At 28.7% G+C, this 24,068-nt stretch overlaps 1 protein-coding gene and 1 long non-coding RNA gene across 19 annotated transcripts in view; both read right to left on the bottom strand.

Moving 5' to 3' along the window:
* Positions 1-24,068, bottom strand: part of LOC127276984 (neuroligin-2) — an 856,047-nt gene that overhangs the window by 375,467 nt on the left and 456,512 nt on the right. The window lies entirely within an intron of this gene.
* On the bottom strand, positions 7,972-10,809 carry LOC127276988 (uncharacterized). 2 transcript variants are annotated; one of them, XR_007842296.1, is made up of 4 exons: positions 10,684-10,809; positions 10,274-10,376; positions 8,410-8,523; positions 7,972-8,339 (listed from the first exon to the last, which is right to left on the bottom strand). It is a non-coding gene; the product is annotated as an uncharacterized LOC127276988 (long non-coding RNA). The 2 variants fall into 2 exon arrangements; XR_007842297.1 differs by having other exon boundaries at positions 7,972-8,523.

Below are 24,068 nucleotides of genomic sequence, written 5' to 3'. Positions count from 1 at the left end.
CGTTATGATTTGATAAAGTTATTGAAGGTTTTATTTGTGTAATGCATTTTAATTTTTAACCTGTTTGATTTTTGTATTTATATATGATGCATTATTACATAATAGGTTTATTATCGTATTTTTTTTGAGTTTTTATATAAGTTTAACAATTGCAATACTTTAAATTTATTTTCCCTAAGATTTTTCTGAAATACAGTGGCGTTCGTATTTACCCCCATATTTTAGGAAAGTTGCAAAGTATCGAGGTAAATACGAACGCTAAGTTTCCTGCGATTGTAATTTATCAAAAATTTTTTCTACCCCATAAAATTGTTCTATGGAAGTAAAGTAACAACTTCATGCACCAGAATACCGGAAGTATTGTCTTTTAAAAGAAAAAACTTATGTTATTGTTGAAACTTACTAAAAGCGTTCGGATTTACCCAAGTTGACCCTAATAAAAATCAAAACAATAATCAATTAAAATTAAACACAATTTTTTTTCTTTTATTTATTCAATTACAATAAAAAAAGTAATAGAAAATGTTTGAAATTTTCATGTAAATTTTATTTTTATGTTAATTATTCTTAATAAAAATCTATATTAATAAAATCAGACTTTTGTCTGTACATTGCTCCAAATTAATTTTTTCTTGCATAGTTTATCATTTTAAGTAGTAAAGATAACAAATATGCCATAAATAAAAATTCTGTCTGTCTGTCTATCTGTCTGTCTGTCGTCAATATTTTGTACCGGCAAAACTTTAAAACGGCTCAACCGATTGAGGTGAAACTTGGCAGTGTATTCAGTCTTAACGTAACTTAAAATCTTAGCCATATTTGATTAAAAAATATTAACATGAACGAAAGTTATGACATTTTTTCAAAAAATTTTAAAAAATCAAAAAAATGCAAATTTTTTATTTTTTGTAAGATTGATTTGAAACTATTTGTACCTAATTTTTTCACATAAATACAATCAATTTTTTTATTAAATTAATAAATAGTCTGAATTTAAAAGTCTAAATCAAATTTTTGAATTTCCAATTTTTTTAATAACATTGTAATATAAGAATTCGTTATGTTCAACTTTTTATAAGTAAAACAATAATGTTTTTAGTCTGTTGGGTATTAAACGCAATCTTAGCTGCACACCAATGAAAAATATTAATTTAAACAAAAATATGACACTTTCAAAAAATTTTTAAAATTTAACATTTTTTATTTTTTGATAATTCTTTACTAAACGTTCTTTTTTTTAAATTTTGTGACCAATTAAGTATGCTTTTAACAAGAAATTTTAAGAATTTTAATTTAAGAATTTTATCAGAATTTTAAAATTAATAATTGCAAATCTGAATATGAAATCAGATATTGTAAAAATAAAAAATCGAAAATTACTTTTTTACTCTTTGAAATTAACAATTATTATATTTAAATTATTATTATTATTATTGAATATTATTATTATTATTATTATTATAGATACAAATTATTTTTAAATATAATAAAACTAAATAAACTAAATAAACTTAAATATAATATAATAGATATAATAAAATTAAATTATTTTCATAATTACATCCAACTATACGTGTTCTCCTGTATTAAAATATCTTTTTATAAATTTTTAATTATTATTTATTCAATTCAATTGAATAAATACGCCTTTGAAGACGTGTTTGAGGCCATAATTTAGAACGACTTTGAGGACGTGTTTGAGGCTTAATTAATAATCATATTATTATTTAATTTACACAACTCTTTTAGATATTAAATATTCATTTTTTAGAATAAATTTTTAAAAGAAATTTTTCTATTAAAAATTTATTCTTCAAATAATTTTTAAAGTTTTTTAAACTTTTAATTTAAATTGTATTGATTAAAATAATTTTTATTTTCAATACTATAAAATTAAATACAATTTTAAATTATTTTAATTTTATTAAAAGCAGTGAAAAAATTAAATTGAATTGAATAAATAATAATTAAAAATTTATAAAAAGATATTTTAATACAGGAGAACACGTATAGTTGGATGTAATTATAAATTTCAAAATTTATTAAATCTAAATATTATAACCGTCGAAGACGGGTGCGACAGCTAGTTATTACTATAATTAATTTTTTTAATTCTTTTTTTAAAACAAAATTATTCCAAATTATTAATGTAACTTATTTGTATCATCATTTTTTGTGCATTATTAAATTTTTTCAAATTGTCAGACAAATATTTTTCAATAACAAATAAATATCTTCTCAAATATCATATTAATAAAAAGAACGTCTTAAACAACGTCTTTGAGGCTTTAGATTAGAACGACTTTAAGGACGTGTTTGAGGCTATAATTTAGAACAAATTTGAGAACGTGTTTGAGGCCATAATTTATAACGACTTTGAGGACGTGTTTGAAGATTTAGTTTAGAACGCCTTTGAAGACGTGTTTGAGGCCATAATTTAGAACGACTTTGAGGACGTGTTTGAGGCTTAATTAATAATCATATTATTATTTAATTTACACAACTCTTTTAGATATTAAATATTCATTTTTTCCTTTGTAAATATAATTTATATAAATATTTTTACAAAATTCAACCTGAATAAATCAAATAAGAGGCAGGTCCTTCTTTATAGATAAAGTTTATATTCATTTCAATAACATTATCACAAAAAATTTTGTAACGTTCTAATTTAAAAAAAACACTGCAATTTCGAACTAATGAAATCTCTCCGTTTTAAGAATTTTTTTTAATAACAATTCGTACAAATATATATTCTGACAAATTAAGCTTTTAAGAATTTAAAATTCTTACATTTAAAATTGTCAATTCTTTACAACTCCATTTAATGAGAATTCTGCTAAATTAATATCCGGTTAAATTAGATTTTTTAATATAAAAAGTTGGGTAAAGTGTAATTCTCTAATATAAAAATTCGGTACCTAAAAATCGTCTTAATAAAAAGTTTTGTCAAATTCTATTTTGAAAAATGAAATTTCGTCAAAAAAATCGATTATTTCAGTACCATGTACACATATTGTACAAAAAAACGAAAAAACTTCGACTGTCATTTGTTTTGTTAATGTGATTAGTGAATATTTTTTATTTATTTGTTACGTTTTGTACAAAATGGTGCACTACACAGCAGAAGAGTACACAAATATGATTCAGTGTCATGCGTAAGCGGGTGGAAATTCACATGTTGCAGCAGAGCTTTATCGTCAACGCTATCCTGATCGACAAAGGTTTCCTGAACACCGCGTAATTACTAGGTTAATGATTAGGGTAAATCAACCAGGAGGGGAACTAGTGCCCAATAATAGAAATAGACCAAGAGCTTATTGAAGAGCAAGAGCACCATGGGTTGAACAGCGAATACTCGATATGTGCAAAATAATCCACGCACTGGATTGCGGCCAGTTGCAAGACATTTGCGATTGTCATACTCCACGGTCCAGACAACGGTTTCAGAAGCGAGGTATATATAGAAATTTGAAAATCTGCTTCACTTATTTTGTATATCTATCACATTATTTTAATCCAATATTTAATTTATTCAAGTTTTATTTCATTTATCAAAATTCAATAAATCTTAATTGTTATTTGCCAAAACATTATTTATTTTGAGATTTTAATCAACTGTAAGATTAATGTATGTAAATTTTAATTTGCATATTGCAAATTTTAATTTTTTTAATTTTAATTTACACTTCAATTAACTCTAATTTTAATTAACCTTAAATACATTTTATCCAAATTTTAATAATTATTAATTTGAAAGAATCAAAATTTTTGTTTCAGTTTAAAATTAATTCATAGAAATTTTAAAAGACCTTTTTTAAAAAAGAATCAAATTTTCAAAAATTGATTTTCTGGACTTGGATTATACTTTTTCGACTTTTTCTGATTTTTTCGACTTATTTAAATAAGATGTGAATTTTAAATTTTTTTTCAAAAATATTTTAAACAAAATACGTCTTTTTAGGGTTCCGTACCCGAAGGGGGAACCCTATTAATGAGACTAGTGAAACAAGGCATGTACCCCCCCCCTAGCGGTCACACGAATTTATCTAGAGGGCTGAAATTTGGTATACATATGTATTTTGGCGTGTAGATTACAGGAAAAATATAGCGAATCTCATAGGAATTGATTATCATAGCGTTGTCAAGGAAAAACCATGAATTTTTACGAAAAATCCCTGAAAATGACTATGTACCCCCCCTCTGGTTGCCACATCTTTTTACATAGAGAGCTCAAATTTGGTACACTTATGTATTTTTACGTGAAAATTACAGGAAAAATATAGCGAACATGATTCGGATCAATTTACATAGCGTTGTCAAGGAAAAATCAAAAATTTTGAAAAAAAGCGTTTAATACACCTAGCGCACACACTATTTGACCAAGACAGTTCATATCTGGTATACTTATGTATTTTTGCGTGTAGATTACAGGAAAAATATAGCGAGCACGATTGGAGTTGATGATCATATTGTTTTTAAGGAAAACTCATATTTTTAGAAAAAATCATGGATTTTTCGAATAAAAAAAGAAGAAAATTTTATCCTAAGAGATCCAAATTTATACTTTTTTACGTATTTTTACGTGTAGATTCGGGTTGATTATCATAGCGTTTTCAAGGAAAAACTGATAATTTTCGTTTAAAATCATGAATTTTCCTCAAAAACCGAAGAAAATTTTATCTAAAGAGTTTCAAATATACACTGCGACCCGAGTTTAGCAAAATCTCGGAAACGGCAACAATAGGATGGTAATTAAGCGGTAAGCGTAAGATGCTCCGACTCGAGCAGGAGCGTAGAAGTAAGGCAACGCGGTTCCTTCTAGTTGAAAATGAGTACCAAGCGGAGACGTTCGTCTGGGAGGTACAAGGTTCTTTAATCTTTAATTTTAAATAAAAAATTTGTTAAATTATAAAAGCTTATTTATATACATGTATACAAATTTTATTTTTGTTTTCACTCCCAGCAAATTTATAAATTTACTTTATGAAAATCTTAATTTTAATATTTGCTCTCAATGTTATATTTGATGAAATTTATATTATTTAATTTCAAATAAATTTAAAATTTATAAGTCAAATGGTGAGTTTTTCTCCTTTCTTGTCTGATGTCAGTACAATTATTTGAATTTTTATTAAAAGTAATTTTAAGTATTACTTATTACTGTTTATAATTATAATAAAATCTAAAAATTAAAATATAATTATAATAATTATTGCAATAAAAATATTATGTATTATAAGATGAAGAATTTTCAAAAAAAGAGTTTAAGGATTTCGTATTTCAAGTAGTTCGTACGGCCCTGATTGCTGACGCCGATTTCGGGAAATCTCATTACTGAGTTTAGCGAACGACCCACCAAACCCGCCGCTAAACTCAGGTCGCAGTGTATACACTTTTACGTAATTTTGCGTGTAGATTACAAAAAAATATAGCGAGAACGATTGAAGTTGATTATTATAGCGTTTTCAAGGAAAAACTGATAATTTTCGATAAAAATCATGATTTTTCACCAAAAAAATTTTTTAATTGAGTTTTTTCAAAACATACAATTTTTTTAAAAAGTGGACTTTTTCCTTAAGTTTTACAATTTTTGATCTAGAAAGATAAAATTTTCTTCCTTTTTTTGGGGCAAATTCTTGATTTTTTTTCAACTCCAATTGTGCTTGCTATATTTTTTTGTAGTGTTTTGCCATTTTCTATTTTTTACCATTTACTATTTTTATTCTCTTTTGACATTTTTTATTTTTTGATATTTTTATTATTTTTTAGTTTTATTAATTTATTTTCAAATCTATGCGCTCACATTATTTTCAAATTTATGCGTAGATTATGTTCTATGTTTATGTCTATGAATATGTCTATGTTTTCTATCTAGGCCTTCAATCTTTAAACCCCTCAAATTTTAGGTTTAAGGGTACGGAACCCTCGGTTTTAATGCGAGTGTAACTCGCACTTGTCCGATTTTTTTAGTTCTTTAGTAACTAATGTAGATCTTCTTCAGATCTTTATTATTTGATTTGTTTAACAAATTTTTCTCTAAATTAATTCAATTCAATTATCTTACATTATTTTTTAATTAAAAATATTACAAAATTCAACAATTGTTTAGGGGAGTGTAGTCAGGGATGTACATAGTTTTGACTTTTCTCTATAACTTTCCCTGTAGGCCGAATTTTGAGATTTCTCGCATATGGTTCGAACGATCTACTAAAATGTAATGTGTTTGCTGAACATTGTAAAAATATTTGACCAAAAGTTTCGGAGTTCTAGTGAATTAAAAGAAAGTAAAAATAGTAGTCAGGGCATAGACATAGACATTCTTTTACTATAATAACCCCGGGAATGCTTAATCGATGCAGTCTAAACCTTATACGACGGGCTAAGGCCTGCATTCAGGTGCAAGGTGGTAATTTTGAAGCTGTCTTACCAAGACAATTGAGATGAAGGTGAACGTATACAATATCGGGTTATTTATTATTATTTTTAACTGTTATCAACCTAAAATTTGTAAAGTAAATAATTTTTAAATAAATACGCAAAATTTACGGTTTGTATTTATTAAAAATGCAATTAATAAAATATAAAAATAATGTTAAAAATAATATAAAAAAGCTTTAAAAATTAAATCTATCCTTTGACAATAAATTGCCTTTTCTATTAATACCTTCTTCAAGTATAAACCGTTACTATGGTAACTGTAAATAGTCACATATAACAAAAAATTTAACCAAGTTTTGACAGTTTTAAAAAATTCATCATGAATAGGAAAAGGGATTGGGAGTGTATAAAATACATAAACCCATGTCAAAAACATTTCGATAAAATATCGTATATTGTACCCTTAAAGGATATTCAATTAGATGGATTTGAATTTAATAAAAATAAAAAATACCTGGCAAAATGTTTTGGTAACAAAAAAATGGTGCTATGCACTCGTAGCCTTTGTAGAACGAGAAAGTAAGTATTTTAATAATAATTAAATTTTTTAAATATTTATTGATTTTCTGCAAATAAATATTAATATGTTAAGAACAATATTTTTAATTTCTAAATTGTTTAAATAATTAACTTATCAAAAAAGTTAAATAAAATTTCAGAACTTTGCGAAAAGTTTTAATTAAAATTTTCATTATTTTAATTTTAAAATACTTTAAATTTTCGAAAACTTTTAATTTTAAAAATGTGTAGGTAAATTTAAAAAAAAGACTTGGGGAAATTGAAAATTAAATTTAATTAATACCACCAAGAGATAAATTTTACAAAAATTGTAAACGTAATAAATATGTAGGTACAAAGGCGAAGGCCATAGCACTAAAATATAAATCGAGATTAAGGTATCCACCTTTAACGGAAGTCATTTCTGATGATGGATCAAAGACTGATGAAGAGGATGATGAGGAACATGTAACTATTAATCTTTCATTATGATTTTTTTACACAAGACTATTGTTTGTTCGTCATATAAAGTTTAAAATTTTTTAATTATTTATAGAAATAAAATTTGTAAAAAATAAAAAAATTTCTTTTATTTTTTATAAAAAAATATGGGTTTAGATTCTAAATAGTGCAAAAAAAATTTACATATCTAACTGTAATATTTTTGATTGATTCGAATAGCATCTTTTTAGAGTTTAATTTCTTAAAAAATTTTCTATACATTTTTTATAATACCGAATAATCAATAGTATAAATTTTAAAAATGTTCATTTAAACAATGTTTTTAAATGATTAGTTTACCCGTTGTTTTATAAAACTTATTCAAATTTATTTAGCGCTTTTCATAATAATTTCAATTGAAAAATATAATGAAAAATTCTACAATTCTATTTACAAATACTAATTATCGTCCTGCAGTCTACAAACATCAAAGTTTAAAAAAATCACTCAAACATAACTTTTAATAATATACTTTTTGTTGAATTTTTATTCAGGTTAGGTGTACTATCAACAAGAAATAAAAGATACTCGTACAATTAACTTAAGTTTATTTGAAATATTGGAAATATATATATATAAGAGTGTGAAGACCGATATAAGTTTACCCTTCGAAGGTTTCGCTTATACTACCTAAGTTTTCCGAAAAAGGTCTCATTGCCCGGGCCCAGGTACACACTTTTACAATGTTGAAGTGAGAGTAGCTTGAGTGTTGTTCAGTTTAACAATTTACCAAGATAATAAGATTTTCCAGTTTTTGAAAAAAAACAAAAACAAGAAGAGAAATTATTAAAACTAAATGAAAAGTTTAATCCACCAAAACCAAGGTGATGATGATGACTACAATTTTAAAGAAGATGAAGAAGCTGATGCGAAAATGATTAGACAATTTTTAAGTCAACCTAAAAGAAAAAAAATGATATTAATGATGATGGTCCAAGTAAAGAAAATAATGTTGATAAATGTGAATACCATGACGACGATAACAACAATATTAATTAAGATTATGATGATGATACTGATTCTGTTGCTCGTGATGATTAATTCGTTGATGACTAAATGACGATTTCCATTATACATTTGTACCTGAGAATATAAAAAAAAATATTTTCAAAAAAGATAAATAATAATTTTATTAATACTATTTATATTTTCAGTTAATTTTTGAAGTTGTGTTATTTCTATAGTGCTATTTTGCCTATCATTGTCAAATACAAAAATATGTTCTAATTAATAAAAATAATTTTGTAAGTTTCGAAATTATTACATTTGAGTATTATTGTAAAAGTCTTCAAGAAATCCTTAAATAACTGTTTTTTTGAAAATAAAACTGTGAATTTAATTAACTCTTTAAAGCCTGATTATGAAACTTGAGTATCTGGGATTGAAGGGTTAAATAAACCTTCCTACATTTAATTTAATTAAATAATCTTTCAATCATTTTTTTGATATTTTTATAAATTTAATTTTCATTATTTACATTCTGCTAAAAATGTTTTCAGTATTATCAAATTTCATGAAATCAAGAAAATTATTTTTTTCAAAGCTTGAATTCAAATGCAAACAAACTTCTTGTAAATTTTCAATTTCCAACCTCCTTTTCTAGTTTTAATAATTTTTATAACTTTTCTTTATTAATTTCTCTCTAGTTATTTTTTATAAATGAGAAATTAACATTATTTAAGTATTTAAATGAACAATATAATCGAATATTTAGTTTCTTAAAAAATCCCTTTACCTATATATGGGGTAAAATTCCTGTAGCGAACTAAATGAAAAAAAAAGTTTATCGGATCGGGCTGTAACTTGCACATAGTTTAGCCCTAGGGTTAAGTAATTTAACCACGAAGTATTGTTATGTTTTTTCAAAAACCGTCGAAGAGGGAGGGGGTTGAATTTTTTTGAAAAATTTAAACAGTGAATATTTGAAGACTTGTAACTTTTAAACAAAAAAAATTTTGACACATATGTTTTGCAAATTTTTTTGTGCTCTTGCGATTACTGAAAGACAAATTTAAAAAAATACAAAATTTCAAATTTTCATTTTTTATTAACATTAATTAATTAATTAGTTAATATTTCAAAAATAAAAAAGGACATCTCAATATTTTTAGTGGTGAAAATACACATTTTTAGTTTTCCAAAAAAAATAAATAAATAAAATAAAAAGAACCAAATTTAAAAAAAATTCGAAAAAATGTTTAATTTATAAAAAAAGGGCCAAATTTAAATTTTTAAAAAAAAGTTTTGCACCATTTGAAAGTGCAGGAAAAAACCTTTCCAAAACATACAGGACAAATTTTTCTTCTCCTTTCTGTTTAAAAGTTACAAGTTTTCAAAAATTCACTGTTTAAATTTTTTAAAAAAATTCAACCCCCTCCCTCTTCGACGGCTTTTGAAAAAACCTAACAATACTTCGTGGTTAAATTACTCAACCCTAGGGCTAAACTATGTGCAAGTTACAGCCCGATCCGATAAACTTTTTTTTCACTTAGTTCGCTACAAGAACTTTACCCCATATATAAAATCAGACTTTTGTCTGTACATTGCTTAGAATTCAAAATTTTTTCTATAGTTTTTTTTCTTATACACTAAAAAATCCGAAAATTACATAGGAAAAAAAATGTCTGTATGTATGTATGTTTGTGTGTCTGTCCCCAAAATTTTGATCGCGCATCCCGCGCAATCGGTTCCGTCGATTTACCTGAAACTTAGCAGCATTTTAGGTGTTGGTCCAACTTAAAATACTAAATTTAAAGAATACGTTTTTTTTTGAAAAATACTAAAAATAAAAAATTTTTCATTTTTTGATAGATAGTTACTAAAGTTTATATACCTATTTTTTCAGTGCCATTGTGCCGCATTTTAACATATTTTTGACGTTATTACTGGTAGATCCAAAGATTTAAAAAAATTTAATTTTCAAATTTCACGAACATCTGAAATTAATATTTTATGGATTGTCATTTAAATTTTCATAGAATTAACGTATATAATCCTTGATTCACAATTATTTATTAGAATTATAAAATTTATTACATACGAAAATAAAAATTTGCAATGAAAATTTTTAAAAACTTTTTTATGTTATTTATTTTTATTATTGCTCATTTTAATTACTCCTTTTTTGTAATAAAAAATGAAAATATTTTATTAATGTATGTAGATATGTATTATAAAATACCAAAAAAATAATATTAAATTAAAATAATAAATAATATTACATAATAATATTGGCACCAATACCTGACAATTCAAATTTTCCATAATTTAGACGAACTCTGTCCCATTAGTTGGTCATTATTGGTCGATTGACGGCTAAAATGTTGAATTTATTTTGACAAGTTATTTTTATTTTTTGGACGACTATAAAGTTATTTAAATCTACAAAAGTATGAAAACTAAAATTTTTTCCTGTTTATTTTATAAAAGCTAACAAAAGTCTAAATGTTAATTATAACATATTATTATATATATTATAACATTTGATTATGAATTATTACATATATTATTAATATTATTAATTATAACCTTTTAAATAATTTGAATTGTATGACAAAAAACGATTTTAATAAGCCCAAGAACGTTTAAAAATATTAATTTTTGACAGAGAAACAAAAAAAATAGTAAAAACATTGAAAATTGGGTTTTTCTTACAATTAGATATCTAATTGAAAAATTAACATATTCTCTTTGTCAAGGTGTCATTTCTTTAGACTTTTTTTTGCTTTTATGAAATTAAAAGGAAAAATTTTTAGTTTTAATATTTTTGAAGATTTAAACTGTTTTACAGTCATCGAAAAAGCAGAGGTCGCACAATTTCTGACAGTAGTGTAAAAGTGATCTTGACACCTAACAGACATTTTGACAATTCCTGGTTTTCCATCTTTTTTAATTCAGCTTAATTTCCTTGTGGAAATTAACCAAAATTGACCTAGAAACCAGAAAATACTTAGGTCCTTTTTTTGATAAGAAATAAAAATTTTTCGGAAAATTTTCCCAGGAGTCTCCAGGGAACTTTTTCACGTGGGGTAAAGAAATGTTTTATAATAAAATTCGAACTCATACGAATATTAACCAAATAACAGTTGACGTAACAATTCTGAATTGTAAATATGGATCATACAGACTGGTTCGTTACCGCGACAATGAAAAACTGTAAGGTCGCCATTTTTGTTTAAACTATTCCGATTTGCTATTTCTGTATTACAATTTTTTTACCACGACAGTATTAATATAATACTGATTTGACAAAGTGTAATATTACATAACCGGAAAATGTCGTTTGAAACGCAAACTCTCTCATTAACATTTCTTCTTGAATATCCATATTGAAAAATAACTCCGTGTATAGGAGTGCACCCTTTTGTGCACCTAGGAAATGCCGTTGGATGCGCCTACTAGCTTCAGGTAGCTAAAAGTAATAGATTCATGTTCAGCGATTCAAGTAACAATATTTAGATAAATCGGAGTAGTTTTTTAAAAAATCACCTTTCATATTAGATTCACCATTTATCATTTTTAAAAACTAACCAATGAATATTTTTTTAATTAGCCGCTACATTGGATGCGCCATTTTGAATTTTAAAAAATCGTCATCAGATTCGTAATCAGCAACCCCAAAAACTCCTGAGTAAACATTTTCAAGCAAATCCAATGTAGTTTTTAAAAAAGTCCCCCATATTTTGGATGCGCCATTTTGAATTTTGAAAAACTGACGTCAGATTCGTAATCAGCAATCCCTTACCTGATTGTTTATATCTAAACCAATTTTGGAGAGAGAGGGCCTTATATATATATATATATATATATATATATATATATATATGTATATATATATATATATATATATATATTTCAAATTATATATATATATATATATATAATTTGAAATTTAAAGTTGTAAAAATTAATAATGGGTTGCAATTATTAGAACGCCATTGTTGTTGTGCAACAAACTTCATTTTGATTGAAAATGAAAATAAAGATTAAAACAAAAAACAATCTTGACATTAAATGCGAAATAAGGGAATGTGTTTATTTGTTTACCCACGTGTTTATTTAAAATTTCAATTTACGATTATATAAATATGTTGAAATTATTATTATTGAAATACTAATTATAAAATAAAAAGTAAAATTAGAGATAATAAAGCATAAGTAAAATTTAAAGAGATTTTTTGCTGTACTGTTAAACTCAAAGGTAAGTGAAAAACAATTAAATAGAATAAACATAGTATACGCAGGTTAAGTACGGTTTACTTCATAATATTTTATAGGAAAAAGATAGTAACATTTGTTCTTGAATGAATTGAAATTTAATTTATGAGAATTAAAAGAAAGTAATAGTTCAGCAGTGGGATTACTATTAGCGCTAGTCGCTATGTAGCGCTTTTTGTTATTTAGAATTGAAAACTTACATATTTTTAGTGAAATTTGTTCCAAATCATGACCAAAATAAAATACCGTTGACAGTTTCTTTAAAACTTAAACTACAAGATGGTAATTTAGAAGACAATATAAACATAACCCCTCTAGATAAGGACATTGACATAGAATTCATGTCAATTTCCTAAAATATTTTATCTACGTAGCAAACAAATACAACATGAAGGTGGAATCAATTCTCTAACTTCATGTTTGCCAACTGTTAGTTTCAAATAAAATAATTAACTATAGTGACGAAATAAATTATACTTTAATTTAATTTAAAAATAATTTATAAAGGAAATAAATTTTTTTAATTTAATTTAATAAATAAAAATTAAGAAAATTAATCTTATTGCAAGAATTAAAAATAATAATTGCATGAGGTTTTAAATTAGGATATTCTTTACAAGCCTAAATTTAAAAATTGATAAATTTTTTAATTAAATTGATTTAAATTTTCATTTCTTGAAAAACTCTTTAAGTTACACAAAATGCCCTATACATTTTTTTAGTGAAACCTTGCGTAAGAACAAAAATTCTATTTCCGAGGTTATATCTTCAAAATTTTTTTAATTAATTTTTTTTTCCCATTTTAGACAATGTCTAATAGAAACTTTAAATCCTATGAAAAAGATAATAAATATAAATGCAATAAATATTTAATTATTAATATAAAAAAGAAAAGTAAATAGTTTATTATTATTGGATAAAGTTGAATTATTTTCTTGATTTTTTGTAAGAATAGAAATTTGTAAAATAAATGTTTTCTTTATTTCTTTATTATTATTATGTTTTATTTGTTTATAATTATTAATTATAAAAAAATGTAAGGTTAAAATTTAGAAATAAAAGTGTTAATATAATAATATTAATAATTATCGTTGCCTCAAATTGCTTTTTTTATAACTTTTGAGATTTGAAGTGTTACACTTGAAAAATTTGTCAGGCTTTTAGATATTTCTTTTAATTGCTTCATTTCTTCATCGTAGAAAATCCTTATGAATTTGACACATTCTTGATTCTAAAAAAATTGTTAAATTATAAAATAAAGCAAATATGAAAAAAAGAAATACACAGAAAAACAATTGTACCAACCTAAATCCATCAAAATGATAGAATTTTTTTTAGTCACCCGATAGCAAGAAAATTTTTTAAAGTGAATGTAGCTTTGAATCGCTACGTAGCGAAATCTTCGTAGCGCTATCGCTATTTGTAATCCCACTCCAGGGACATAATTAATTATTAAAAATAATTATTTTATAATAAACTAGCTTTCGGACCCGCTTTCGGCGAGTTCTGAAATATAGTGCTGCGCCATCGAAAGTATTTTGTATCAACAGTATTTTTTAACAAAACCTTTTAGATAGTCAAATTTTTTAAAAATTTTAATTCAATAAAAAATTTCAAACATAAATATACTGAAAAACTAATATTATTTCTTTGATATATTTTATTGTAAATCTATAATTTTAACATTGCTCAAAATTTAAAATTTCATAGCTCTCGGGCACCAACAGTACTGTCAAATTTTCATATTATCATTTTCACACTATTAGTTCCGGATATGAAATATTAAATGTAATGATTTAGATTGGTATTTAGCCAATTTTATTAAAATTTTAAGTTTTTAAAAACTTTTCAAGGACATTGTTTCCAAGATGCACCACGTGGAAGTAACCACTGAAGTACGAAAATCTACACGGCCCAATACTGGCCCAGTATTGTCAAAGTTTAAAAAATTATAATTGTTAATTAATTAACTAAATAAATTATTATACATTTAGAATATTTGTAGGAAATTGAAAGTAGACACAGGGATTTAGAGGAGTATTAATTTAATTTATTACATTTAGAGAAAACAATTATTACAATGTGTATCAAAACGACGTGAAAACGTGACTGACTGTTCGCACACACACATTCCAACATTCCGACTCATCGCATGCGCAAAAATTACAGGTCTAAATCAATTAAACGGAAGGCCCCGAATATTTAAGTACACTCTAAATTAAAATCCCACAATCGGCCACCCTGCAAATCATTCGACCCGGATGATTATTTCGCAAAAATCCACGGTTTCATGAACTCAGCGCATGTACTAGTATTCGTTGGTCCATCTCCTGGTATAATTAGCTTAACATCAACGTATCATTGTATTTTACTTATTCGATCTGATAAGGCCCTAAAAATTTCGCTCGAAGTTTCCTACCCGGACTAATCTGTGTTCGCTTAATTGCCACAATGTCGTTCAACTTGTATTTATTCGGTGCGCGACGTCGAAGATTGTAGGTTTTGCGGTTCTCTTCTTCAGTTTTCAAAATTTGCTGCTTGGCTTTTTCTCGAAGTTCATCACGATCGTTAATAAATTGAGATTTAAATGATTCTTCAAGCATTTCTGTCAGCAACAAGTCTTCTTTGGTCCTCATCTTTACTCCTATTAACAATTCGATCGGAGTGGTGTTGATGCTTCTCTGATAAGTGGAATTCAAGGTTTGTTGCAATCGATTCACATGCAAATACCATTTTGTCGGATCATTAATCGATAATTTCGTCAGGACTGGAATGATTGTTCTATTGATCCTTTCGATTTGACCATTCGCCATTGGAAGTCCCGTGGTGATCGTTGAGTGCTTGATGCCCTCTTCTTCACAATACTGAAGATGCGATGTGAATGCGGTCTCTTTGTCCGTAATTATTTGACAAGGATTTCCAAACGTGTTTTTCTGTAAATCCAACTTCGAAATAACTTCTCGCGTGGTCGTGGATTTGGTAGGATATAACCAAACAAATTTCTCGTAGGAATCAATCACGGCGAAGATGTGATTGTATTTTTTACTCGTAGATTCAAGTGGACCCAGGTAATCAGCGTGATAAGTGTGTAGAGGAATATCTGGTTTCGTCAGCGGATGAAGAAATCCTTCTTGCTTTCCCTGCTTTTTATTGGCAAGAATACACACTAAACAATTCGCAATTGACTTCTCGATTTTCGATTTAACGTCTGGGATAAAATAAGCTGCTTTGATCAGATCATCGGTTCTCTTGGCGGAAATGTGTCCTTTTTGATGAGTTCTGCATGCAATCCGGTACCACTGATAATTCGGATTCATTCGTACATCGGAACAGCAGTCCTCCTCTCAGCTGGTAGTTATTTTGCTTCGTGTTGTCCATCGAGTTGAGAATCGTTTGGATTTCCTGGTCGTCTGCTTGAAATTTTCTTATTCTCGCGATCAAATCGTCCTCAAAAATGTTCATCACTGCATTTCGACTCAATGCATCGGCGTGTTTCATACGAGAACCTGCTCTGTGTTCAATCGTATAATTCAACTCTTCTAGCGCTTGTGTCCAACGCCAAATTTTCGGTGAGATGTCCTTTTTACTCATAGTTTGACTGAATGCCGCGCAATCAGTGACTATTTTAAATTTTATTCCATGCAGGTAAACACAGAATTTTTTTATTGCGTCCATCACAGCCAACACTTCCAAATGATAACTGTGATAATTACGTTCCGCTGGTTGTGTTTTTCGACTCCAATAGTGCACTGGATGAAAACTGTTGTCTTCTGGGGATCGTTGCATCAAGATTCCGCCGAGACCATCCTGACAGGCGTCGGTGTGAAGCTCGGTTTCGTGTGATGGGTGGAATATTTTCAACACTGGTTCTTTCGTCAAAATCGTTTTTAATTCCAAAAAGGATTGTTTTTCTTTTTCCCCGAAATAAAAAGGCTTATTCTTTTGCAATAAATCACTTAACGGTTTTGAAATCGTAGAGTAGGATTCCACATATTTCCTAAAATACCCCGCGAGACCCAAAAAACTTTGCACCTGTTTAACGCACGTTGGTTCGGGAAATTCCATGACGGCTTGAATTTTACTCGGCGAGGGATACACTTTTCCGTTTTCGATCACATGACCTAAATATTCGATTCGTCGTTTTAAAAACTTACACTTTTTGAAATTTATTTTGAGTTCGTATTCACTCGCGACTTTTAACACTGACTCTAAATTTTCGACAGCTTCCTCGTAGGTTCGCGCTAGTACAATGATATCGTCAAAATAAATTGCTACAATTCCCTCTTTAATTAATTCATGAAATATTCGGTTAATAATTCGTTGAAATACGGGCGGAGATTTACATAAACCAAATGGAGCTCTTAAAAATTGATACTGACCATCGTGAGTAACAAAAGACGTGTATTTTCTACTTTTCTCTTCGACTTCTACCTGATGAAACGCGTTTACCAAATCAAGCGTACTAAAAATTATAAAGTCGACGAGTATATCTAGCAAGTCTTCGATAAGAGGCGACGGAAATTTATCTTTAATTATCACTTTATTAACCGGCCTATGATCCATACACACGCGTGGGGTTCCGTCTTTTCGAGTTGTTACAACGACACTACTCGCGAATTCCTCACTACAAGGTTCGATTACATTGTCTTCTAACCACGTGTTAACCTGATTCCCTACTACTTTTTTTTCTTCAATGGATAATCTGCGTGGTTTCGAACTAATCGGTGTTTTGTCAGTTAACGTAATAGACAACTTAATGTCTGTTGTCTTAATTTTATTCGGCGTATAATTTTCGATAAGACATTTGACTTTTTCACGAATAATTGGATCGGGAATCTCAGTTAAGTCTGATTTGACTTCTTCCGGAATTTCAATGTAAGCTAAAAATAAAATCGGAATTTTTTTTTAATAATCGTACACGTATCATTAATTACAAGCTCGGCAAATTGCAAAATGTCTCGACCAATAACAACATCATCATTCATTGCATCATCTGAAACAACATACAATGTTAACGGATAATCTTCGTCATCTATAAACACAATTGCCGGAAAATACCCCAACGTAGATGATTCCCCTTTACCAAAACCACTAAACAATTGTCTTCATTTAATCAGTTTCTGAGAGTCCAATTGAGTAACAACACATTCACGCACCAGAGTAACTGGACTCCCCGTATCAACAAGAGCAGTACATTTAAAATTATCAATACTTACCTCTTTGAGTAGACCGCTCTTATTCGGCGTTAAAACCAGATTGATATCAGCTGACGTTTTTACCGTGGGTTTACTTTTTCATCGCTCCGCTTTGCACGCCGCTGAATCGTGTCCAAATTCATTGCAGTTGAAGCACTTTCTGCCGCGATCCTTTTGTGAGCACTCTCGAGAATGACGCCCGATGTCTCCGCAGTTGAAACAACGTACCACGCCGCCTTTCGAGCCGCCCTTCGTCTTCGTATCTTCTCTCGCTGTCGTCTTCTTCAGAACAGCTGGAGCCTTCGTCGAATCGTCTTTAGGTTTCTCGAACTTGTTGATTTTCTCTTGAGCACCTTTTCGAATTTTGTCGTAAACTTTTAACTATTCTTTGAAATCCTTGACAGTCTTTGCCCCGAACAGAACTGCTTTGTTGTTTACATCGTCGTTAATCCCATCGATCGTATACTCGAATAACGCTTCATCATCTATCGAGCCTCTTCCAGCGAGTTCTTTCATTGATAAAAAGTATTCGTACACTGATTCATATTTTTTGATTTCACGCTTTTCCATCATTTTATGTAGTTGAGCACTACTGATTTTAGTTGATAACTCTTCCAACAGGGCCGTTTTAAACTTCTTCCACGACTTGATAGAATTTTCCCCCTGCATAAATAATTTTGCTATACCGCGTAAAGACTTTTTGGCAAAAACCACTTTTTGCAAATCTCCCCAACCAAACATATATATATTTATATCCAAGCATAAACTTCACTTGAAAATTATCTTCCCTCACTCTTCTTACACTTGCACCTGCGTCACTTAACTCTCCTTCCGATTCTTCGTTCTCGTCAGATTGTTCTCGTTCGACATCACCGTTTCCTCTGTTCACGGCGTTTTCTCCATTTTCAGCGTTTCCCCCGTTCCCACCTTGAATCTCGTTCCCACCATCACCGTTCTACCCACCATCATTCACTTCCTCTTCGTCACCCTCATTGTTCACTAACACTAATTAATTTAGATCCATCAGTCCCAGAATAATTCTTTCGCGCAATTGCTCTTTATTTCCCGTGTAATCTAACCCAAGAACATTATATATCGAAATGAGATCACCTATTCCCAATCTAACAGCGTAATCCATTTTTGCTCGATATTTCTCCGAATCAATTCCAAATACGAAACCCGTGAATTCGCGCAGACGCTGTCGATTACCGCGGTCGCCATCTTCCTCGAACACAAGTCTATGCAACGCGAGAATCTCAGGCCTCGATGCCGTTTTGAGTTTATTCTTTACATGCACTATTTGGGCAAGATTTTCCATTTTAGCACTTCTTTATTTAATCACCGTATTATTTTAACTTCACTCGTAATTATCTCGTTTTATTTCATCGTTAGCGTCGTACACTTTTTTCTCGTCGTCGGCGTGGTTTGCCATTCGTCGTTTTTTCGTCGTAGTTTTTTCTTTTTATTCGTGTCGTTAAATTTCACGTTTTCGACTCATTTTATGTCCGTTCAAATCCTGCTACGAGCCCCCAATTTGTAGGAAATTGAATGTAGACACAGGGATTTAGAGGAGTATTAATTTAATTTATTACATTTAGAGACAACAATTATTACAATGTGTATCAAAACGACGTGAAAACGTGACTGACTGTTCGCACACACACATTCCAACATTCCGACTCAACGCATGCGCAAAAATTACAGGTGTGGATTAATTAAACGGAAGGCCCCGAATATTTAAGTACACTCTGAATTAAAATCCCACATAGGAATTTCAACATAAAAATGTTTTGATAAGCTCCATTTGATGAAAAATTTCTGTCTTTAATGTGCCATTACTGGGCCAAGATTCGTTCCAACTTTTCAAGAAATAACTTGTCAAAATAAATTCAACATTTTAGCCGTCAATCGACCAATAATGACCCACTAATGGGACAGAGTTCGTCTCAATTATGGAAAATTTGAATTGTCAGGTATTGGTGCCAATATTGGTTCACTAATGTGACGGAGTTCGGCCAAATTATGGCAAATTGGAGTTACCGAGAATCGGTGCCTTTATTGGACCAGTAATGGGACGAATTGATCGCCAGTACTGGTCCAGTAACGTTTGACGTATTTCGCACTTGGGCATCACAAAAAAAAATTTTTTTAATTTTATTATTTTTATTTTATTTTCTTATAATGTTTATTTTAAACTGAGACTTTTTTATTTTTCAAATGCAAATAAACATGCTTCAATGTTGACATTTCATATTCAACGTATTCAATGTTTATTTTAATAGTTACCATATCAACATTTTTTGAAACTCTTTTTTATAATTATTATGTAATATTATTTATTATTTTAATTTAATATTATTTTTTTGGTATTTTATAATACATATCTACATAAATTAATAAAATATTTTCATTTTTGATTACAAAAAAGGAGTAATTAAAATGAGCAATAATAAAAATAAATAACATAAAAAAGTTTTTAAAAATTTTCATTGCAAATTTTTATTTTCGTATGTAATAAATTTTATAATTCTAATAAATAATTGTGAATCAAGGATTATATACGTTAATTCTATGAAAATTTAAATGACAATCCATAAAATATTAATTTCAGATGTTCGTGAAATTTGAAAATTAAATTTTTTTAAATCTTTGGATCTACCAGTAATAACGTCAAAAATATGTTAAAATGCGGCACAATGGCGCTGAAAAAATAGGTATATAAACTTTAGTAACTATCTATCAAAAAATGAAAAATTTTTGATTTTTAGTATTTTTCAAAAAAAAAACGTATTCTTTAAATTTAGTATTTTAAGTTGGACCAACACCTAAAATGCTGCTAAGTTTCAGGTAAATCGACGGAACCGATTGCGCGGGATGTGCGATCAAAATTTTGGGGACAGACACACAAACATACATACATACAGACATTTTTTTTCCTATGTAATTTTCGGATTTTTTAGTGTATGAGAAAAAAAACTATAGAAAAAATTTTGAATTCTAAGCAATGTACAGACAAAAGTCTGATTTTATGTATGGGGTAAAGTTCTTGTAGCGAACTAAGTGAAAAAAAAATTTATCGGATCGGGCTGTAACTTGCACATAGTTGAGCCCTAGGGTTGAGTAATTTAACCACGAAGTATTGTTAGGTTTTTTCAAAAGCCGTCGAAGAGGGAGGGGGTTGAATTTTTTTAAAAAATTTAAACAGTGAATTTTTGAAAACTTGTAACTTTTAAACAGAAAGGAGAAGAAAAATTTGTCCTATATGTTTTGGAAAGGTTTTTTCCTGCACTTTCAAATGGTGCAAAACTTTTTTTTTAAATTCAAATTTGGCCCTTTTTTAGGGTTCCGTACTCGGTTCGGAACCCTATTAATATCGGTTTTTTTGAAATCGTGTACCCCCCCCCTAGCGGCCACATAAATTTATCTGGAGGGCTGAAAATTAGTACACATATGTATTTTCGCGTGTAGATTACAGGAAAATTATAGCGAACTTGATTGGAATTGATTAACATAGCGTTGTCAAGGAAAAACCATGAATTTTTACGAAAAATGCCTAAAAATGACTATGTACCCCCCCCTAGCGGCCACATCTTTTGACATAAAGAGCTCAAATTTGGTACACTTACGTATTTTTACGTGAAAATTACAGGAAAATTATAGCGAACTTGATTCGGATTAATTTACATAGCGTTGTCAAGGAAAAATCAAAAATTTCGAAAAAAATAATTTATTCTCCCTAGCGCACACAATATTCAACCCAGACAGATCATATTTAGTATACAAATGTATTTTTACGGGAAAAATACAGGGGAAAAAAAGCGGTCACGATTAGAGTTGATGATTAACTTTTTATCAAGTTTTTCAAGAAAAAATGACAATTTTAGGAAAAAAATGTATTTTTCCACCAAAAACGAACAAAATTTTATTTAAAGGAAATTAAATTTATATATTTTAACGTATTTTTACGTGTAGATTACAAAAAAAATATAGCGAGCATGATTGGAGTTGATTATCATAGCGTTGTCAAGGAAAAACCATGAATTTTTACGAAAAATACCTAAAAATGAGTATGTACCCCCCCCCCTAGCGGCCACATCTTTTGACATAAAGAGCTCAAATTTGACACACTTACGTATTTTTACGTGAAAATTACAGGAAAATTATAGCGAACTTGATTCAGATTAATTTACATAGCGTTGTCAAGGAAAAATCAAAAATTTCGAAAAAAATGATTTATTCTCCCTAGCGCACACAATATTCAATCCAGACTGTTCATACTTGCTGTAAAACTCAATTTTTGCGTGAAAAATACAGGGAAAAAATGTAAGCGCGATTGGAGTTGATGATCAATTTTTATCAAATTTTTGAAGAAAAATGATAAATTTCAGAAAAAAATGTATTTTTCCGCAAAAAACGAAAAAAGTTTTTCTACAGTGATTCAAATTTATATATTTTGACGTATTTTTACGTGTAGATTACAAAAAAATATAGCGAGGATGATTGGAGTTGATTTTTCTGGAATTAATAAACAAATTTTATTTTTTAGATAACTTTCGATTTTTCATTGACAAGCAGCTACTAGCCTTATATCAATATCTTAAGTTTTATCTCTTTTTGACTTAGAAAGATAAAATTTAATATTTAATATATTTTTAAAATGTAAATACAATAAAAATATTGCGAGTTGAAATAAAATTATGTTTCTTATATTTTTTTAGTAAAATATTTTTTAAAAAATAAAATCGGACAAGTGCGAGTTACACTCGCACTGAAATCGAGGGTTCCGTACTCGAAGCGAACTTATTTGGTATAAAAACAAATGTTTAAAAAATATGTGTTGTATGACAACTAATATAAGTGATACGAAGAGGAACAATTTTCTTGGATTTTACAAAATTGTTCCTTTTTGTATCACTTATATTAGTTGTCATACAACACATATTTTTTAAACATTTGTTTTTATACCAAATAAGTTCGCTTCGAGTACGGAACCCTCGATTTCAGTGCGAGTGTAACTCGCACTTGTCCGATTTTTTATAAATTAAACATTTTTTCGAATTTTTTTTAAATTTGGTTCTTTTTATTTTATTTATTTATTTTTTTGGAAAACTAAAAATGTGTATTTTCACCACTAAAAATATTGAGATGTCCTTTTTTTATTTTTGAAATATTAACTAATTAATTAATTAATGTTAATAAAAAATGAAAATTTGAAATTTTGTATTTTTTTAAATTTGTCTTTCAGTAATCGCAAGAGCACAAAAAAATTTGCAAAACATATGTGTCAAAATTTTTTTTGTTTAAAAGTTACAAGTCTTCAAATATTCAATGTTTAAATTTTTCAAAAAAATTCAACCCCGTCCCTCTTCGACGGTTTTTGAAAAAACATAACAATACTTCGTGGTTAAATTACTTAACCCTAGGGCTAAACTATGTGCAAGTTACAGCCCGATCCGATAAACTTTTTTTTTCATTTAGTTCGCTACAGGAATTTTACCCCATATATAGTATGACGTATAAATTTAATAAATTAAATAAATCTGCTTGACGTCAAAATCACTGGCCTCAACAAATACAAATTATAGAAAATTTATTATATAAATTTTCGCCGTCAGGCGCCAATTAATTTTAAAGTGAATTAATAAACTATCTTACAACAGCGACAACAAACAACACCTCTGAGACACTCTCAATCTCCAGAGGGAATTCTGCCAAAACACCGGTAAGCAGAAATACCAGCGGCGAGACACGACCTGGACAATAATACGACTTACCCACGATGTTATCCCTGACCACGTGTCCGGGCTTCTCGGCTTCTCGGCAAGTCCACACAATGGTCCTCGAAGCTACAACTCAATACACCTCACACAAGAAACAATATCCACAGTTCTCTTTCAACAATCACTTTATTGAATACAAACAATCACCAGTTCTACACAACTCAAATATATATTACACCAATATATATGTTTTACTCCACGAGTTCCGCCTCGTGTAACTTCCACGCAAGTACACGCTCTCTCCGCGACAAGATCGAGATCGATAATAATGGCCGACAATGCATTGGGATTTTCGGCGTCTCTCTATGCCTCATCCCACTGGCTTCGTCATATCGCTGTCTCTCTCTCCACCGTCACTGCAGCCTCGCTCCTTCTCTCTCACTCCACAGTGGCAGTGACCTCTACCTTAAACTATTAATCAAAATTATTCGAGCGA

Source organism: Leptopilina boulardi, unplaced genomic scaffold, assembly GCF_019393585.1.
Source record: "Leptopilina boulardi isolate dan_hultmark-lab unplaced genomic scaffold, ZJU_Lbou_2.1 LbouV2_162, whole genome shotgun sequence".
Classification (NCBI taxonomy): Eukaryota; Metazoa; Arthropoda; class Insecta; order Hymenoptera; family Figitidae; genus Leptopilina; species Leptopilina boulardi.
This window is presented reverse-complemented; position numbering and strand designations above follow the sequence as displayed.